General features: G+C 38.9%; 1 pseudogene; it reads left to right on the top strand.

Moving 5' to 3' along the window:
• The first annotated feature begins 847 nt into the window (after window positions 1-847).
• LOC122208824 overlaps window positions 848-21,076 on the top strand; it is a 47,480-nt pseudogene continuing 27,251 nt past the window's right edge.

The raw sequence follows: 21,076 nt of genomic DNA, 5'->3' as shown, positions 1-21,076 counted from the left end.
TCATTACCTTTCAGCTGTATCTTCAAATGATACCCAGAGCCCCCTTCCAAAGATGTACAGAGAAACTTCTTTCCAAAGAGTGTCAGTGGGTAGAGAAAAACATAGTGCCCTTGAGAATGGACGCTTAATGATAGACTGGAACAGTTTTGGAGAGAGACAATGGCATCAAAGATCTCATGGAGCACATATGCAAACAGAGACAACTGCCCACTATATGAATCTCACTGCCCCAAACAGTGAAGGATATAAAACATTTTGGAAACCCCCCCCTTTCTAAGTCCACTACTTCTGCAAGGCAGTGTGTTTCTATAATCAAAGGCTCAATTCAAATGGTCAGACATATTTGCAGAACAAAAATTTGGAAAATCTGGAAAGTGACCTAGTCCATGCTGAAAATTCTTATTTGTACTATTTTGACAATAGGATTGCATTAACCTTTCAGTCAAATATTCCCGAAACCAGAGACTGAAAAAGGAAGACAAAAATGGTAAGTGGTATACATTTGAGGGGTCCTTCCTTGAGCAGTCGACCTTAGAACAAAACCACAGCATTTTCAATGAAAACAGAATTGCTCATTGTAGTGAATCTGGGAAAATATTTAACCAGGAATTCAAACGTTAATAAGTTTCTAAGGACTCATTTGCCAGAGAACCTATGTGACTGTACTAAATGTACGGAAGTCTTTTATCAAAGCTCAAACCTTATTAGACAGAAGAGAATACATTTGGGAGAGAATCCTTCTGAATATACTGAGTGTGGGGAAATTCTTAACCGGTCCTCCAATGTTGGTGATCATCCGAGGAGCCATGTGGGAAAAAAACCATACACATGCAATGAACATGGAAACATGTTTAGTCAGTCATCAACACTAAATATAAACACAATAATCCTTGATGGACAGAAAGGTTACATTTGTAAGGAATGTGGCAAAGCCTTCAACTGGCACTCAACACTAATTCAACATCAGCAAATGCATACTGGAGAGAGACCTTACAAATGTGAAGAATGTGGTAAAACTTTTAAGTATGGCTCATCACTCAATGGACATGGGAAAATCCATACAGGAGAGAATCCTTACATACATAAAATATGTGGTATGGCCCTTACCCAACACTCACCTCTTACTGAACATCACAGAATTCATACTGGAGAGAAACCTTACAAATGTAAGGAATGTGGCAAGGCCTTTACCCAGCACTCAAACCTTACTTGATATCACAGAATCCATACTGGAGAGAAACCTTACCAATGTAAACAATGTGACAAGGCCTTTAGCCAACAATCACACCTGATTAAACATCACAGAATTCATACTGGATTGAAACGTTACAGATGTAAAGAAGGTGACCGGGTCTTTAATGGACCCTTGACATCTTACCTGACATCACAAAATTTCTACTTTACAGAAACCTTAACAATGTAAAGAATGTAGTAAGGTCTTTAATCACTCTTCAACCTTTACTCATTATCACAGAATTCATACTGAAGGGGTGCAGTTTGTCAGCCAAAAATATATCTTGTTATTTAAATTTTTTTAAAAAAATATTTATTTATGAGAGAGAGACAGCACCAGTGGGTGAGGGGCAGAGAGAGAGAGAGGGAGACACGGAATATGAAGCAGTCTCCATGTTCTGGGCTATCAGCACAGAGCCTGATGTGGGGCTTGAACCCGTGAACCCTGAGATCATGACTTAAGCCAAAGGCGGCAGATGCTTAACCGACTGAGCCACCCAGGTGCCCCCAACATTGTTATTTTGAGGAAAAAACAGACCAAAAAAAGCTAGAAACCCAGTATAAGTTTCTTATGTAAGACACATTGCAAGCATGAGGAAAAACTCCATTTAAGGGTGTTTCTTTCTGTGTAAAGGAAAGAGGGAGAATGTGCAAATCTCCAGAAACTGATCAGTGGAGAAGGCATGGATATAAATCTGGACAACAACCATAGCCACGGTTACTGTGCTTTGCTTGGTCACTTCCCCAAATGCTCCCCCATAGGATCTATCACGTGTGGAGTTCTAAGAAGGATCATTGCTGCTGCCATCCTCCTCAGATTCCCTCAACTTGTTGGGTGGAAACAACACTGTTGTTTTAATTAAGTGCTCCGCGTGATTCTAAGTGAGGCCAGGGTTAAGCAGGAAGACTTCCCATTAATTTGTGAGAGTTGAGTGCAGGCGTTGGCCCAAGGAGTGGTAACAGGCAGGGTCTCCTCTACTTGAGTCTGGGAGCTTCAGGTCCATGCAGCACACTATTCCTATACTTTAGTTGAATTTGTGAACTTCTGTGGAAGGGAGCCCCCTGAAAGTAGAGAAGGAAAACTCAGGCATTGTTCTCCAAGTAGGGACTTACAGTTTCTGAAAAGCTCAGGACACAAAGGACTAGGAAGTTGGGTGTTTTCTGCATTTCAATGTCCCGTCTGCAGGTGAGCACTTTACAGGTGAGGAGAGTCAGCTGGTGGCTTTGAAGGCATTTTCTCCTGATGCAGCTGTGATTTCTCCACAAATACCTTCTGAGAAAGGAATCTAGGAGTTAAGGTGAAAGAAGAAATGGCCAGTTCTCAGGTAATGAAACAGGGTGCTGTCGAAAAAACCCCCAGACGCTGAATAGAAGTGAGGCAAGATTTTATTCACGGCCAGGCCAAACCTGATCTCCTGATCTTAAGGAGAAAAATGCAGAGAATGGCCCCGAACAAAGGTAGCAGTGAGCTTATATGGATTTTAGCAAGTCAGAATACATCATTATTTGGTTAACCAATTACAATTTACAACATTTCATGGTAGCCAATTATATTGTGACACACAGACATTAGTTTTGGTGGGAACCTATCAGTTTAAAGGTCTTTGTCCTAAGAGGGTTTAAAATGACCAATCATAGTTAGCCACCTGAGATACCTTGGGGCAGTGAGTAGGTGACTTTTTATATGTTGGTCTTGCCTAGGCCAGATCTTGGTAGAAGGTGTGGGGGAGCGTTTTGCATCCTAAGTTATCTATTTAGCAAGCAGGCGAGGTCACAGAAGCGAGATAGGGTGGTTGGTAATTTCTGATAACCCTAATAGGGAACTACATAAGCCTTTTATCTCAATTATTCATGAAAGGTGAGTTTAAGCCAAACTTATATACAATAAACTTTCTGATATCTTATAAGTTGACCTATTACAGTAAGGCTGGTGTCCCAGGTAAAAGTCCCTGTCATTTTTTTCTCCTGAAATTCCATGCATTTAGAAATTGCAAATGTTGATTCCTTCTGATGTTTCTGTCTCATATTTTCACCTAATTTTTAAAAGTCTTCTTATAAATGATACGCAATACTCAATGACACTTAGAGCACTTCTCTAAAGGCCCAGAGTTTTCTCTCTCTTGTCTCCCACCTGTTTGCCAATAGGCCAACAACATTTGTCACTTTGACTTAAAGTCTTGCACTTATTGGAAACATTGCCTTTGTCACAGATCCACATGGGAAGTTGTGGAATCAAGGATTCCTATTGCTGATGGGGTCTTTTCCTGGGATTTCAGTCAAGGAAATAAGTTCTTTTTTTTTTTTTTTTAATTTTAGCTTGTTTTATTTTTTATTTTTTTAAATTCACATCCAAATTAGTTAGCATACTAATGATTAGTAGTGCAATAATGATTTCAAGAGTAGATTCCTTAGTGTCCCTTTCCCATTTAGCCCATCCCTCCTCCCACACCCCCTTCAGGAACCCTCTGTTTGTTCTTCATATTTATGAGTCTTTTATGTTTTGTCTCCCTCCCTGTTTTTATATTATTTTTGCCTCCCTTCCCTTGGGTTCATCTGTGTCTTAAAGTCATCATATGAGTGAAGTCTTTGATATTTGTCTTTCTCTGACTGACTAATCTCACTTTGCACAATACCCTCCAGTTCCATCCACGTAGTTGCAAATGGCAAGATTTCATTCTTTTTGATTGCCTAGTAATACCCCATTGTGTATATATACCACATCTTCTTTATCCATTCATCCATCGAGGGACATTTGGGCTCTTTCTATACTTTGGCTATTGTTGACAGTGCTGCTATAAACATGGGGATGTATGTGTCACTTCGAAACAACACACCTGTATCGCTTGGATAAATGCCTAGTAGTGCAATTGCTGGGTCATAGGGTAGTTCTATTTTTAATTTTTTGAGGAACTGCCATACTGTTTTCCAGAGTGGCTGCACCAGTTTGCATTCCCACCAGCGATGCAAAAGAGATCCTCTTTCTCTGCATCCTCGTCAACATCTGTTGTTGTTAACGATGTTATACCAGCCATTCTGACAGATATAAGGTACTAAGTCATGGTCGTTTTGATTTGTATTTCCCTGATGATGAGTGATTTTTAGCATTTTTTTTCATGTGTCGGTTGGCATCTAGATGTCTTCTTTGGAGAAGTGTCTATTCATGTCTTTTGCCCATTTCATCACTGGATTATTTGTTTTTTGGGTGTTGAGTTTGTAAGTTCTTTATAGATTTTGGATACTAACCCTTCATCTGATATGTCATTTGTAAATATCTTCTCCACTTTTTGTTTTGATGAGGTCCCAGTAGTTCATTTTTGCATTTGTTTCCCTTGTCTCTGGAGACGTGTTGAGTAAGAAGTTGCTGTGGCCAAGATCAAAGAGGTTTTTGCCTGCTTTCTCCTCAAGGATTTTGATGGCTACGGAAATAAGTTCTTAATTAGGTACTGTCTGTATGCTTTATTAGCTCTGTGTTGACAAGATTAAGAAAATACACAAATACAATGGGTATGAGAGCCAGATTAACTCAGAAAGTTCTCAAAAAAAAAAGGTGGGAGTGGGGGATGCAGTATCCTGCTCTTTCAAATTTTAAAACGATTGTCTGTTTAAAATACATTCTCAATGGGCACCTGGGTGGCTCAGTTGGTTAAGCTTCCAACTGCAGCTCAGGTCATGGTCTCATGGTTTGTGAGTTCGAGCCTTGCATTGGGCTGTGTGCTGACAGCTCAGATCTTGGAGCCTGCTTCAGATTCTATGTCTCCCTCCTTCTCTGCCCCTCCCTCGTTTGTGCTCTGTCTCTGTCTCTGTCTCTCTCTCTCTCTCTCTCTCTCAAAAATAAACATTAAAATAAAAAAACTAAAATATATTAGATATTACAGGACATGGAAACTGTATGTGTTTGAAGGGTGTATAAATCCACTGTATTCTCATAATTTGATGTATCTTCTGATTTGATGTTTGGCGGCCATAAGAACACACCAGTGATAATGTGTCCTTCGGTGTGTCTTAGGCACTGATATCAATTCATTTTCTTGCAGCTGTTGTTACCTTCTTTTACTTGGCTTGATGCTGTCTGCTAGATTCCTCCACTATAAAATTCATATTATCCCTCTTGTCATTCCTAAGGATCTTAGGTGGATTACTAATGTGACAAACTATCATGTTTACACAGAACTTCTCAGTTTCTTTTGCTTGTAGTTTCCGTTGAGAAAAAGGGCCAAAGATATTTAGAGAAAAGTAAATTTTCTTCAATTGCATCCCAGTGAAAAATATTTGAGACAGCCAGAGTATGACATTCCTCAAGGAATTCACAACTGCCCTAATGTTAATATTTGCTACAAGTAAAAAGCAACTTTAGCTTGATAACAGCCAGACCTTCAGGATCCTGTATCTTGTTTAACATATGAAAATCCATTCACTAACTTTATCTCTGCCAGCCCCCCTCCCCAATGTTAAAGTATATAATGGATGATTCTCATGTGGACAATTCTGGTCTTCTGTTCACAAGTCCTGTCCCCATGCTTTGATAAATACATCTTTTTTGCACCATAAATGTCTCAAGAATGCTTTCTTGACACTTTGCTCCCAGCCTACATCACATCAGTTTCTATTGGACAATGAAGCCTCTCACCTTGGAGTAGTAGAGATATTGACTTCTGGGAGTGGAGGTTCTAAATTAGATCTCCATTCTGTAGGTTTGTATTTTCCTCCACACTCAGGTCAGAGAGAGAAAAACCTTTCTGTTTACTTTTTTGTATTTTCAGGAAAAGAAACATGTTTGAATGTCTTAAAACCCTGAAATATAATAGAGTCATAGATAGAAACTATACCACCTGGGGTCGTCACAGAAAGGAAACTTGATTTTTAATCATTAAGGAGATCAGAGGGGATAACTTCCAAACCAGAATTGCACAGAGAAAGGGGGTGATGGTTTCCTTTTCTTGGGGTTAGGGTGGATATTTAGAAAGAGGTGTTCTGTCATTTATGAAGAGTTGGGTACAAGGTTGCAAAAGCACCTTAAGACAACAGTTACTTAAATACTTTGCATCTTATGTAAATGAGGTTTGTTCTCCTCCTTGGGTGGAGAGTTTAGTATTATAATGTGGTGTGTGTAACTGTCTGTCATTCCCTGGGTTATAACTTGGTCTATTCCCATAGGTTTGAGTCAAGGGTTAAGCTGAAACCAATGGGCCCAAGCTTTTCCTCAGGGCAGTCACTACATTTTTTAATGTAGTTTCCATTTCTACCACAGGAGGCTATGCCCATGGGGTCTTTTGCCTGAAGTAAAAGATAAGATGGGAAGAAGACGATAACTAAAATGTGGGACAAATGTCATTGGGCATAAGAGATTAGTATGAAGATCACATCTTGAGGTCTAGCTGGTGACATTACCTCCCTCTTTCATCTTAGGTACCAATATGAACTCTACTGCTGGCCACTTGGTAACTGTGGTTTTTTTTTTTTTTAACGTTTATTTATTTTTGAGACAGAGAGAGACAGAGCATGAACGGGGGAGGGGCAGAGAGAGAGGGAGACACAGAATCAGAAGCAGGCTCCAGGCTCTGAGCCATCAGCCCAGAGCCCGACGCGGGGCTCGGGACCGCGAGATCGTGACCCAAGCTGAAGTCGGACGCTTAACCGACTGCGCCCCCCCAGGCGCCCCGGTAACTGTGGTTTTTATTGCAGGGACTGCTGACATTCAGGGATGTGGCCACAGAATTCTCTCAGGAGGAGTGGAGATTCCTAAACCACAGTCAGCGGGAACTGTACAGGGATGTGATGTTAGAGAACTAAGGACACCTCCTCTTCTTGGGTGAGTGTAACTCCTTCCAGACGTCCCAAACCACACTCAGGGTTTTGTTCTTTCCTTTGAAGACTGTCTCTTGGAAGCTTTCCTCATTGCATGACTGGGATTCACATCCATGCACTGTGGGGAATAAGTAGGGGTTTGTTAGATGTAGACGAATACCTTCATGATGTTTCCTTTTCTGCTTTAGCTTTGCCTTCCTTAAGGTAACATCTTATTTCTGTAGATTAATGGCCATTCTAAATATTGAATGGCATAAAATGTTATTTCCCCTGTCTTAAATTCCAATTTCTACTCATTATTGTGATGATACTTTGGAAGTAGAGATCAAGATCTAAACATCAGAAATCCCTCCTGCATGTTCTAAAGGGTCTATTGGGCATCATCATTTGGGAAATAATTTTATAGAATTCTACAGTGTCATCTTTTCCCTACTAAGCACAATAGTATATCAGAAGTTGGAGTTTCCAACCACACTCATGTTCCTTTTTTCTAATAAACAAGTCTTGTTGTGTCAAAGCCAGCCCTGGTCATCTTTTTGCAGTAAAAGAAGGAGCCTCGGGATGTAAAGGGAAAGGAGACAGAGGCCACAGACCCAGGTAGGTGGGCATGAATGAAGTAGATGACAGAGGTGAGGTCCAACTATTAAAGGGGAAGATAGACCTTAAAATGTGATTCAAGTAGTCTCTTTGAAATGGAAGTTAGTTTGAGAAGCCTCATTTTCTTTTTCTCCTTCTCACAGAGGGACATCTGTCCTTTAGCTTCTCCTTCAGCTCCAATGATGGTCCATCACATCTACAGTTAGGGCCATGTGACTCCCCTTGGAGTGGGTCAGCCTCCATAATCTGAGAGCTTTTCCATGTTTTGAGGGCCTCAGAAGGAATCTCCATATTTCTGAGGAACTCTATGTTAAGCCCTTTCTAAGTTCTGTTTTGTGTCCTTGGAAACTATGTCAAAGTAGTGGTGGGCATATTGAGATTTGGTGCAGAAATGCCAGGAACACTGGAGACAGATATCGTGTTTTCTGGTTTATGCTTTCCAATGTTATGGAGGCTTTAATCTTAATCGCACAAAATTATGACTCAGTAATTTCATCAGATAACAAAGCACCTCCCTGAAATGAGAAAATCTAACCTATTACCTCACTTCAAAAGTTCATTTATCTTGTATTAACTAAAAGTAGAAATTCCTCCTCTATGTATTCCATTCCTCCATGTTGAAATAATTTAATGTGTCTGTTTGTATCATAGAATTCCTATATAAATTAATGCCATGGGGAGGTAGAACATTTAAAACTTAGAACTTGCTGCCTATAATAAAGTTTACATTTTTTTCTTTATTATTTCCTTTAGTTTTTGTAAAGTTTTTTTTACCTTTACTTATTTTGAGAAGGAGAGAAAGAGAGAGGCAGACAGAACTAGAGAGAGAGAATCATAAGCAGACTCTGCAGTTTCAGTGAGGAGCCCATTGTGGGGCTCATACTCAAAAACCTGGAGATCCTAACTTGAGCCAAAGTCAGGTGCTTAATAGACCTAGCCACTTAGGCACACTCCCTTAATTTTTAATTAAATTCTAATTTGTTAACATATACTGCAATGTTGTTTTCAGGAGTAGAATTCAGTGATTCAGCACTTAACATACAACTCCACTGCTTATTACAACAATTGCCCTCCTTAATACCTATCACCCATCTAGCCCATGTCCCAACCACCTCCTTCAATCATCCCTCAGTTTTTTTTCTATCATTAAGAGTCTCTTACAGTTTGTCTCCCTCTTTCTTTTTCCCACATCTCATATGTTCATCTGTTATGTTTCTTAAATTCCACATATGAGTGGAATCATATGGTATTTGTCTTTCTCTGACTGACTTATTTCACTTAGCATAGTAGACTCCAGCTCCATGCATGTCATTGCAAATGGCAATATTTCATCTTTTTGATGGCTAAGTAATACACACACACACACACACACACACACACACACACACACACACACACCATACCACATCTTCTTTATCCATTCAGCTGCCAGTGGACATTTGGTTCTTTCCATAGTTTGGCTATTGTTGATAATGTATCATAATCATTGGGGGTGCATGTATCCATTCAAAACTGTACTTTTGTATCCTTTGGGTAAATACCTAGTAGTGCAATTGTTGGATCATTGGGTAATTACTTCTATTTTTAATTTTTTGAGGAACATCTATACTGTTTTCCAGAGTGGCTGCACCAGTTTACATTCCTACCAACAGTGTATGAGAGCCCCCCCCTTCTCCACATCATCACCAACACATGTTGTTTCTCTAATGTTTTTTATTTTGACAGGTGTAACATGATATCTCAACATAGTTTTCATTTGCATTTCCTGATGATGAGTGATGTTGAGCATCTTTTTTCTTGTTACTTCCTGTTACTATGGAGTTGGGCCTTAATTTTTAGGTAATCTCTTTTTCAAAGTATCTAGTTAGTTACTGTGCCCATTTGTTCTGCTGTGATACCCTTTCTGTCAGGCTTTGTAGTTCTATATATATGCTGAGAATGAGACCTTTGTCTCCTCTCACTCTACCTCTATCTCTTCAGCTTTTAATGTAGAGACCTACTTTATTTTAATGTAATCCAATTAGTCATTTTCCCCATTGTGGCTAGTGTGTCTTACATTTTGATTATGAATTATTATATATTTTTAAGATTATTTATTTGAAGAGAGAGAGAGAGCATAGTGGGGAGTGGGCAGACAGAGAGAGAGAGAATCCCTTACAGGCTCCATGCTGTCAGAACAGATCCCCACACCGGTCTCATTCTCATGAACTGTGACATCATGACCTGAGCCAAAATCAAGAGTCAGTCGCTCAACCATTGGAGCCACCTAGATGACCCTCTTTTATCATTTTGAGAGGTCTTCTCTTATACTTAGACAACAGAGATAGAATCCACTGTGTTTTTCTAAAAATATCATTAATTATCCTTACAATTTCGATCTGAAATCTATTAAAAATCAATGTGTTGTGTGGTTTGTATAGTGACTGAGATTTTCTATTCCTTTTCTTTTTTTTTCCCCAATAAGTTTACTAGAAAGTGAAACATATTCTGAAAATACTGTATTGTGGTTTATTTTCAGTTGCTTGCACAAGTCATTTCTTCACATGAATTAATAACATCATAATCATGGAGCAGCCTTCTGTGATTTCTCTCCATCTTTTCTTGCTTCTAGTGATGTTTAACACTCTCCCAGAACCACACACTCAGTGTCTGTTTTGATGTCAAAGAACTTCGATGGCCTTATTTGTTCAGATGAATGATGATTCCTTTATTCCCATAGCAGAATGGCCTCCAGGGGCTTGGCAATAGCAATAATCTTCATGTTACAGAATGTAGCCTGGAGTCTTGGCAAACCGATAGCTGTTTACCATTATCTTACTTCACTGGGTGTAGTTTCAATTCTACGGATTTCATTGCCAGACACATGAGTATAGTCAAGTCATAGGTCATGGGTCTCTAAAGGAGTCTTACCAACAGTGACAGCTTTTGGTGAAAAGATTTTTGCCATGAGTTTTGATGTACACTTCTTTGGTATGTTTACAGAGTGGTAGCGTGTGTCTGTTGTGTTGCAGTGTATGTCTTGGGTATCTTCCAGTCCACTCACATTAGTCCTAATGGACAGTGGTTGGAAGAATGTTAAAATAAAACCTTCCGAGTACATTGAGATTTTAATTTTCTTCTGTATGTCACTGCCCAATGAGAAGCCAAAACATCATGAAGAGAAACGTATTTTGGGTACTGTTGTGGATATCACAGCAAAATCATACATTTGTTATATACGGCATTGGTGTTATCACTTGAAATCATGTCATGAGCTCATGATCAAGTTCCTTCAGTTCGCATCCAGTACAGGCACAAGCAGTAGACCAAGTTAATTCATAGGAGCAGTGTTTCCTTCATATTTTCCCCTTAGTTCAGAGCCACCCATAATATTTTTCTCCTTGTGACCACCTCTGTTTCACTTGACATAATCACCTCCATCTTTTATGCCTATGTTGCTCTTTTTAATATTCCCCTTGATGGCTTGTGACCACCTCTTCCCTAATTCTCTGCCCAACTGTCATTCGTTTCCAAATTTTCAGACTTTTTGTTGTAATGAGCCACAATTCCACCATATGGAGGACCTGCATTGTCTGGGAAAAGTGTACAAAATCCTCTCATCAGACACATGTAAATTGTCTGCCTTTGCAGAAATGTTTCTGTACCCATCTACCTTAGAAAGCTCACTATAGAAATTTAAAGTATACCCTCATGGATATTGGGATTTCTTTACCTGGTTGAATGCAAGACCCATAGAGAAATTGCAGCAGTGGATGTTACAGGTCACCTGATGCTACTCTACTATACCCTGATGACCATAGCCTTATAAAATGTTTCATGACCTAAATTGAACAGATTTTATCCCACATCCTGTGTCAAGAGTAATGACTATTTGAAGAGGTGGTTTACACATGGAAAAATTAGACAGGCATCAGGCTGGGGCCGAACTGAGTGATGGATATTGTTGTGAGAAGACTCTCTGTGTTTCAGTTTCTCCATGTGTTATGGATAGAGACATAGAAAGTTTTTATTCTAATCGTGTTTCCATTAATATTTGTGTATAAAAACCTTTGGAATATTGTGATACTATCTTGCTCCTGGTTAAAGAACAGATGTGTTTATTGGATAAGAAAACAGAGATGTCTCCACCAATGGCAAAAGTTTGGGAAGATATCCTGGATGTTCCTTTAAGATATCAGGTTTCCTATGCTCGGAGTCTCATAGATGTGACGTAAACCCACTGTATGTGCAGCATCTTTCTGTATGAATTATGGGTATGGAACTGGCAAGTGAAATTAGTGTGATCAAGATGTTTATGGTGTTTTCTGTGTCATGAGCCATAAGATCCTTGGACTTTGATCTGGGAGTCTCCTGTCTTCTGACAGGATTGGAAAATTGTTACAGGTTAACTTGTTACATTATAAAACGTGTAATCTTGGAATTTTCATAGTTCTTGAGATTGTATTCAAAACAAAATAGGTATTTCTAGGTGTGTTTCTGCTTTTGCTCATTCATTTGTTTTGTTGTTCAGATTTTACATGTAAATGAAATCATATGGTATTTGTCTTTCTTTGACTGATTTCACACAGCATAATTTCCTTCTGCATCTATCCACGTTGCCCCAAATGGCAAGAAACAACATAAAAAACAAACAGGCCCATAAATTCAGTGAACAACCTCCTGTTTACCAGAAATAAATGAGGTGGGAGGATAGGCAAAATAGGTAAAGGGGAATGGGAAGCATAGGCATCCAGAAATGGAATTAATAAGTCCAGGGATAAAAGATACAGCATAGGCAATACACTCAATGATATGATAGCCCTGTATGGTGACAGATGGTAGCCACACTTGTGGTGAGCATGGTAGAACCTACAGAGTTGTTGATCACTATATTGTACACCCGAACTAATATAGCATTGTATGTCAAGTATACTTTAATAGAAAAGAGAGACTACAAAATAGATACAATATGCGTATACATGTATAGGTTCAACTACTGTCTTAAGAAGTTGCCTGTAAAGAAAGCTAACCTACTCTCCAAATCAAGGTCATCCTAGGTATTTATAGTAGGATATAGATTGAGGAAAATAAATTTCTCTGTAACACAGTGGAATAAACTTGCTGGAGAAAGGAGAGAGTATGGGAGGGAGGAGAGTGTGCCCAGCAGGGTAGAGAAGTGAATAGGAGAACAGAGTCTGGAGCCCTCACAGGTCGAGCAGCCCAGAGGATACATGGAACAGCAGTAATTTCTGTGAGAACTTCTTAAATTGTTTTTCCTGCAGTGTGCTCCCATCACCATTAAAGTGTATGTAATAATGGCCGCATGTCTCATGAAAGCTTTCTGTTGACGTGGATTCTTCTGGGAAAACCTGGAGATCAGAGTTCCCCAGTTCTTGTACATGAGTTAACCTCCCATGACAGGGACTCTGTACCAAGTCTTTGTGATTGGGCTGATGAAAATGCAAAGAGGAGCCCATGAAGCTTCTGATCACATGCAAAAGACAAAGACGGAATGCACTAATAGAGCTTACAGGGCACGGGCACTTTATTTGAATAACACAGATATTTTCATGTTTACATGTAGATTATGATTTACTTTCTCTGCTCTGGACATGTATTTCACAGCAATTATTATGTGTCCTTTGGAGAACATTAGGCACCTGACCCCAATGTGCTTTATCTCCTCTGCTTTCTGTCACACCCTTCCACTAAATGGTAATATATTTTCTCATTCATCAAAAAGTACCTTGGGAGGATTTATTGAAAGATGTGCATCTATTAGCTCATTTAATGTACTAAGTCCCTTCTTGGCTCATGTTATTTGTAGTCTGCTTTGGAAAATAAAGGCTCTGTCCTGTGTTCGCTGGAGATACTGGTGTTTGAAGTGGAGATTGTAAGTCATTCAGGCCTTGGTCCTACAAGTTTCCATTTTATTCTGCACTCCTGTCACAGACATGCTTTTTCTTATCACCTCTCTGTTGCTGCAGAGAGAGAAAACATACACTATACATGTTCCACTGCCTTACAATTGTAAAGTATAACTCAGTACAAAAGATGAACGAATGGGTGCCTGGGTGGCTCAGTCGGTTAAGCAGCCAACGTCAGCTCAGGTAATGATCTCACAGTTCGTGAGTTTGAGTCCCATGTTGGGCCTTGTGCTGAAAGCTCAGAGCCTGGAACCTGCTTCAGATTCTGTGTCTCCCTCTCTCTCTGCCCCTCCCCAGCTGGCACTCTGTGTCTCTTTCTCTCAAAAATAAATAAACATTAAAAAAAAAAAAGGTGAATGATACAGAAACTTTCAGTGATAGAGGAGACTCCCAAACAAGAGCTATTTATTTATATCATTGTGTGTGTCTGTGTGGTGTGCTGATAAGACAAAAACTTCATCCACAAGTAGATACAGAAATTTTATGCCACTGAAAACATTTATTTTCAATGATAACAAAAAGATTACCTTATCATATTTATACTTCTAAACTTAATTTCTAATATTTGTGTTTTGTGTTTTATCCTCAATTACATCTTTTAGTTGATCAGCTCTGTGGTTTAATCATGTTCTATTATGATTATCACTTTGAAACCTCCTCTGAAGCTTCTTTTAGGGTTGCCTGTGGATAGTCGTCTGTGTGTTCCTCTTAGACGAATTCAAAGTCAGACACTCTAGGGGGAAAATCACACTATACTATTACTGAAGTTTTTCCAACATATTGTTTGACTTTTTTTTTAATATTTTTTAAAATTTAGTCTTGAGAGAGACAGAGCATGAAAGGGAGAGGGGCAGAGAGAGAGGGAGACACAGAATCTGAAACAGGCTCCAGGCTCTGAGCTGTCAGCACAGAGCCCGACACGGGGCTCAAACTCACGGACCGAGAGATCATTACCTGAGCCGAAGTCGGACGCTCAACCGACTGAGCCACCCAGGCACCCCTGTGTATTCATGTTTTTAAAGAATGACCTCAGGCCTCAAAATTATGGAAATCACCATTCCCACATCATTATGTCAACAAATACTTTTTGACCTTTTTTTTCTGTATTTTGAACAATGATAATAGAGTGGATTTCAAATGGATAACTTAGTCTACGTGTGAACTTAATATGTTTTAATTTAAAAAAATGTTTTTTAAAGTGTTAACACAGATGTATACAGAAGGATGTGTTATCCCACTACCAGTGCGACCTATCTCATTTTATTAAAGGTTGTAGGAAAAGGATGGTATCCATCACCTCTTTTCTAATGGAGTAGAACAATATACTTAGTGTATACCTTAAAGTTCAAATAATCTGTGATTATTTTTCCCCCAGTTTATTTATTGTATCATCCTTGGGAATAGTGGGATATTACAATGGATATATTACAGATTATATAGGGGTATTATTGACCCTTTAGCTCAAGGACTCCATGATGGTGATATGTGGCATCTATTTTTTGTAGCCAGTAGTTTTGAAAGGACCTTGAACTGACACCAGCCCTTCTCACTAGTGCATTCCCTAGACAGCACCATGCAGAGTCACAAGTTAATATAAATTATTATTTTTTAAATATCTTTTAATGTTTATTTTTGAGAGAGCAAGAGAGCATGAGCAGGGGAGTGGCAGAGAGAGAGAGAGGGAGACACAGAATTCGAAGCAGGCTCCAGGCTCTCAGCTGTCAGCACAGAGCCCTGTGTGGGTGGGGCTCAAACTTCCTGTGAGACCATCACCTGAGCTGAAATCGTATGCTTAACCGACTGAGCCACCCAGTGCCCCAGTTAATATAACTTCTGAAATGACATACCCAATCCACCCTTGTAATCAACCTTCTCCCCTGGTTCCCATGACGTTCCCCTCATGCGTCCCTTACAGAAGACTCCCACAGAACTTACCTAAACCTGTTTTAGTTTGAATGGCCCAATCTGGACTCAGCCCAGGGACTCTAAAGCACTCCACCATGGCCCCTAATAAAGGTATGTGCCCCCAGTAATCACTGGGGGGTGTCCTTTAGATCTTTTCTATGGAGTGACCATGCACATGTGACAGTGCTGGTGGTGGAATAGATACACCATCAATAGGAGAAACATTCCAATAGGAGTGATATTGTAGCCCCCCGGGAAGACCTAGAAAACAGGATGAAGAATTGGCATGAATTCTGCATGTGGAGCAAGACACACTTGTCCCAGGTTATAGAACTGACTCCCTAGAGCTAGAAAAATAACTTCTACTTGTTTTAATTCCTAGTTCTCTCCAGATCTCCAGTTCTAGTTTTCCTCATTTTTGATTCCAGCTACATAGGCATCACAGACCTCTTTGCCTGTGTTGTGGGATGGAAATATAAGTAAAACATGCTGATGGCAATGTCCTCAGAAAGATGAAAGATGAGACCTATTAAAGAAAATGTGAAGAGGTCTTCTGGCCCTGACTGAAGGAAGGAAGGTCCCTCACAGCAGTGCCTCATTCCCTGAAATGCCACTCATCTCCGATGGATCCAACCTATGGTGGGGTTATGTTCCTGGGATACCAATGCTTAATGGAACCACAGCACATGCCTTGCTGATTCTGCCTATTACTGTGTCCAGAAGGCTTCTTCATCTCCAATATCTACCGTAACATATGACATTTTGAAGCTGTGCCCACAATGATTGCATCATCCAATATGTCCTCCTCCATAACTGCCACTGATCAAGGCCTGGGCAATCACTGTAATCATCCAGTGACATCTTGTCCTCAGTAACACACAGGAATTCAATTAAATCATGAAGAAGAAATGGGACTTCCCTAATCCTTAGAAACCCCAAACATTTGCCAATTCCTTATCTCCATGACATTTATTCATTATCTGATGCCACCAAGAGCTGCCTGTGATGGAGCTAGGAAAGGGAGCCACCTCGGGTCCCCTCCCTACATTCCAAACAGTTCTTCACATTTTCTTCCTTTCCATCCCTTTCCTACAACCCAAAATAAAATGAGGTAGGTTATCACTGGTGGTGGGATAACACTTCATTCTGTACACATCCATGTTAACACATTAAGAACCATCATGGTTTATTAATTAAAATGTATTATGTTCACACATAGATTAAGTTATGCATTTCAAATCACTCTATTATTGTTCAAAATACAGAATACAAGCCTTCCAAAATGATTTATTTGTCTGTTGATAGCATGATATGAGAATACGGATTTCCATAAGTTTCAGGCCTGACATCATTCTTTAACAATGTGTACAGGGGCGCCTGGGTGGCTCAGTCGGTTGAGTGTCTGACTTCAGCTCAGGTCATGATCTGGTTCATGAGTTTGAGCCCCTCATTGGGCTCTTTGCTGACAGCTCTGAGCCTGAAACCTGCTTCTGATTCTGTGGCTCCCTCTCTCTCTGCCCCTCCCCCACTTGCACTTTGTCTTTCTCTCTCTCTCAAAAATAAACATTAAAAAAATTTTTTTAACGTGTATATACAATTTTACCCCATTTGGGGGAAGAGTTGGCTATCTTCTTTCTGATATCTGTGAGGATTTCTTCATTTCAACCACACCAACTGGCATTTTCTCCTTCTAACTATTGCTATGATGAATACACACCAGTATGTTTTACTGCACTGCGACCTTTTTCCCTAAAGACCAGTTGGCAAATTATTTTATATATAATATTCAAGAAGATTTTTAGTTTTAATACAGGGAGAAGAATGATGTTTGGAACACCTATTTCATGATAACTCACATCAATGTTATAACCACAAACAGCATCTGCATTTAGATTTTCTTTATATACTGTGTGTAGTGTTTTCCTTCATCTTCCACGGAAAATTACGCATGAGTCCCACCTAGAGAAGAAAGACATGTCATATCTTTAATGCAGCAACAATCAGCCACATGATTTTCCAAACCCACTAGAAATGAATGAATTTTGAAAGTAAACTGAGAGGGCGCCTGGGTGGCTCAGTCGGTTAAGCGGCCGACTTAGGCTCAGGTCATGATCTCGCGGTCCGTGAGTTCCAGCCCCATGTCGGGCTCTGGGTTGATGGCTCAGAGCCTGGAGCCTGCTTCCGATTCTGTGTCTCCCTCTCTCTCTGCCCCTCCCCCATTCATGCTCTGTCTCTCTCTGTCTCAAAAATAAATAAACGTTAAAAAAATTTTAAAAAAAAGTAAACAGAGTAGAAATGCATCAATATTTGCTAGCCACAAGTGTCAGATAGTGTCGATGAGAGAAAAAGAAAAACACATATTGAAATTAATTATATCCATGCAAAAACTGATTCACTTAATCTTCTGAAACATGATCACATATACATTTTGTAAGTATTTAGCTTGGTATTATTCCTTATAATGAGTATTTGATGTAATGTCTGAATAGAGTGAATGACACTGCTTTCTACTGTGAAATCTGTGACATTTATTGACATCTGATGTTCAATTAAATACTTTTATAAATATTTATAGCTTTCAAGCTACTTTTTTTTTTTTTTTGTATGCCCTCTCTGGTGTTTGCTAAAGTGTTCATTTAACATAAAGGACTTTCCTCATTCATTATGTTTGTAGGGTTTACATCTCTTGTGCACTTTGGGATATTTATTAAGGATCCAATTCCACTTAAAAGCATGACAACTTCTCTCCTGTAACACAGCTATGATATTGAGCAAGTTGTGAGTTCCAGCTACAGGCTTGCTACATTCTTTACGTTTGTAATGTTTCTCATCAGTATAACTCTGTGCTGTGCTGAGTAAGGTTGATTACTTCTAAAAGTTTTACCTTATTCTTTCTTTTGTAAGTCTTTTGTCCAGTATGAATTTTGTGATAGGGTGAATGAAGAGAAGAGTGACAGAGTAGAATGAAGCTTGACGTCTGAATAAAGGGCTTGCCAAATTCTTTATATTTGCAGAATCCTCCTGATTAAACCATCTCTGATCAGGAATCAGGGTTTAGCATTGCTTAAAGGCCTTGCCACACTCTTTAGAATTCAATGATCATTCTCTAGTATAAATTTTCAGATGTGAAGTAAGGGGTGAGCAGTCCAAAAAGGTTTCTTACATTCCTTAAATATGTAATGTTTGCTCCAGTATGGATTCTGAGATACTGAGTAAAAATTGAACAGTGATTAAACACCTTGTCACATTCTTTCCATTGGTAAGGTTTCTCTCCAGTATGAATTCTGTGATGTTGAGTAAGAGTTGAGTGCTGGGTAAATGCCATCCCACATTTTTTACATTTGTATTTTTTCTCTCCAGGATGAATTCACCTGTGTCCATATCGTGATGAGCCATACTTAAAGATTTACCCCTTTCTTCACATTTGTAAGGTTTTCCTCTGGTATGCATTCACTGATGTTGAATTAGTCTTGAGTGACACTTAAAGGATTTGACACTTTTCTGACAAATGTACCTTTTCTCTCCAGTACCAGTGTTGTATTTATATTTAGTCTTGATGTCTGACTAAACATGTTCTCAGGTTCATTACATGTGAATGGGTTTTTTCCCACATGAATCCTCTGATAATCACCAACATTGGAGGATGGGTTAAGAATTGTCCCACATCCATTTATATTTATTAGGATTCTCTCCCATATGTATACTCTTCTGTATAGCAAGGTTGGAGCTTTGATAAAAGACTTCCCTATGTTTATTCCATTCATAATGGTTCTCTGGAAAATGAGTCCTCAGATGTTTATTAACATTTGAACCCTGGTTAATTTTTTTTTTTTTTTTTCAGATTCACTGCATTGAGCCATTGTGTTTTCATTGGAAATGCTGTGGTTATCTTGGAAGGTCAACTGCTCAGTGAAGGACCCCTCAAATGGATGGGGACCCCACTTACCACTATTTTCTTCATTTTTAAATCTCTGATTTTCAGAAATATTTCAAAGGTCAACGCAATCCTATTGTCCAAATGTTACAAGTAATTATTTTCAGCATGGACTAGGTCACTTTCCAGATTTTCCAAATTTTTGTTCTGCAAATGTGTATGTTGACCATTTGATTTGAGCCTTTCCTAATAAAAATACACTGTTTTGCAGAAGTTACGGACTTAAAAGGGGGGGGGGGTTCCAAAATGTTTTATATCCTTCACCATTATGGGCGGTGAGATTCTTATTATGGGTGGTTGTCTCTGTTTGGATATGTGATTTATGATATCTTTGATGCCCCCATTCTATCTCAACATTGTTCCAGTCTATCATTAAGTGTAAGTTCTCAGGGGTACTATGTATATATCTACCCACTGACATTCTTTGGAAAGAAGTTTCTATGCACAACTTTGGAAGGAGGCTCTGGATGCCATTTGAAGATAGAACTGAAAGATAAGAAGAGAAAAGCAAACTCATTCCACTTTTTTACTGTCAGATAAATATTAAAATTTCTTATACACAAAACTGAAATCAGAGAACTTCAGCAATATGGCTGAGAAATAATCAAGAGGACATCATTCCTCCATGGACACATAAACTTGCACACAATGTACTGACCTCATGGCCCAATAGACAGTTTTATAATGTTGACATGCTCTAGCACACATGACTTTCCTATACCTCACAAAATCAGGAAAAGTACCATGTGAGCCCAAAATTAGCAGAAGGAAAGAATAGTAACATAAAATAGAAATCAACAAAGTAGGATACAGCAGAAACAGGAGAATATCAACAATAGGAAGAGTTGGTTTTCAGAAAAGATCAACAAAACTTATGTTTAAATCAAGTAAGAATGAAAGAAGAGCAACTGAAAGCTGAAGTGAAGAAGTGAAGGCAGACACAGTATCACTAATACCCTAGAAAGAAAAATAATTATAAGAGGTGACGATGGATAATTTTATGCCTACAAATAGTTATCAAAAGGAGTATATAAATTTCAAAAAAGGTATAACCTACCTGACTCAATCATGGAGAAATTAGAGAAAAAAAATTTCAAATGATCTACAACTACTAAGTAATTGTAGTAATAAAATTGTAGTAATTGTAGTGAAAAAGTAATAAATGAACTCCCAACACAGAAAGTCCTATGCTAGATGAATTCACTGAATAATTCAAAAAACATTTAATGAGAAAGTATTTCACATCTCCTCAGACATTTCCAAGGAGTGAAGAGAAGAGAAATTATCAAACGTTCTCCGGGACATCAGCATTACCCGGTTGGCAAAGCCAAAGGAAGACATTAAAAGCAAAGGTGAGTACAGACTACTACCTGTGATGAATAGTATACAAAGTTCACAGCAATATAAAGCAAACAATTAAAAGTACATTTTATTATTTTACAACATAATCAAGTGGGAATTTTTCCTGGAATTCAAGGGTGTTTCAACATACAGAAATCTATAAATTTAAGATGGCACATGAACAGAATGAAAAACGAACATGTCATTATTGTATTAATAAGTGCAGAACAAGAATTGAGCATATTGGACACCGTTTCATGATTAAAAACACTCAATAGGGGCGCCTGGGTGCCTCAGTTTCTTAAGCTTCTGACTCTATGTCAGCTCAGGTCACGATCTTGTGGTTTGTGATTTT

The sequence above is a fragment of the Panthera leo genome, chromosome E2, assembly GCF_018350215.1.
Source record: "Panthera leo isolate Ple1 chromosome E2, P.leo_Ple1_pat1.1, whole genome shotgun sequence".
NCBI classification, from domain to species: Eukaryota; Metazoa; Chordata; class Mammalia; order Carnivora; family Felidae; genus Panthera; species Panthera leo.
This window is presented reverse-complemented; position numbering and strand designations above follow the sequence as displayed.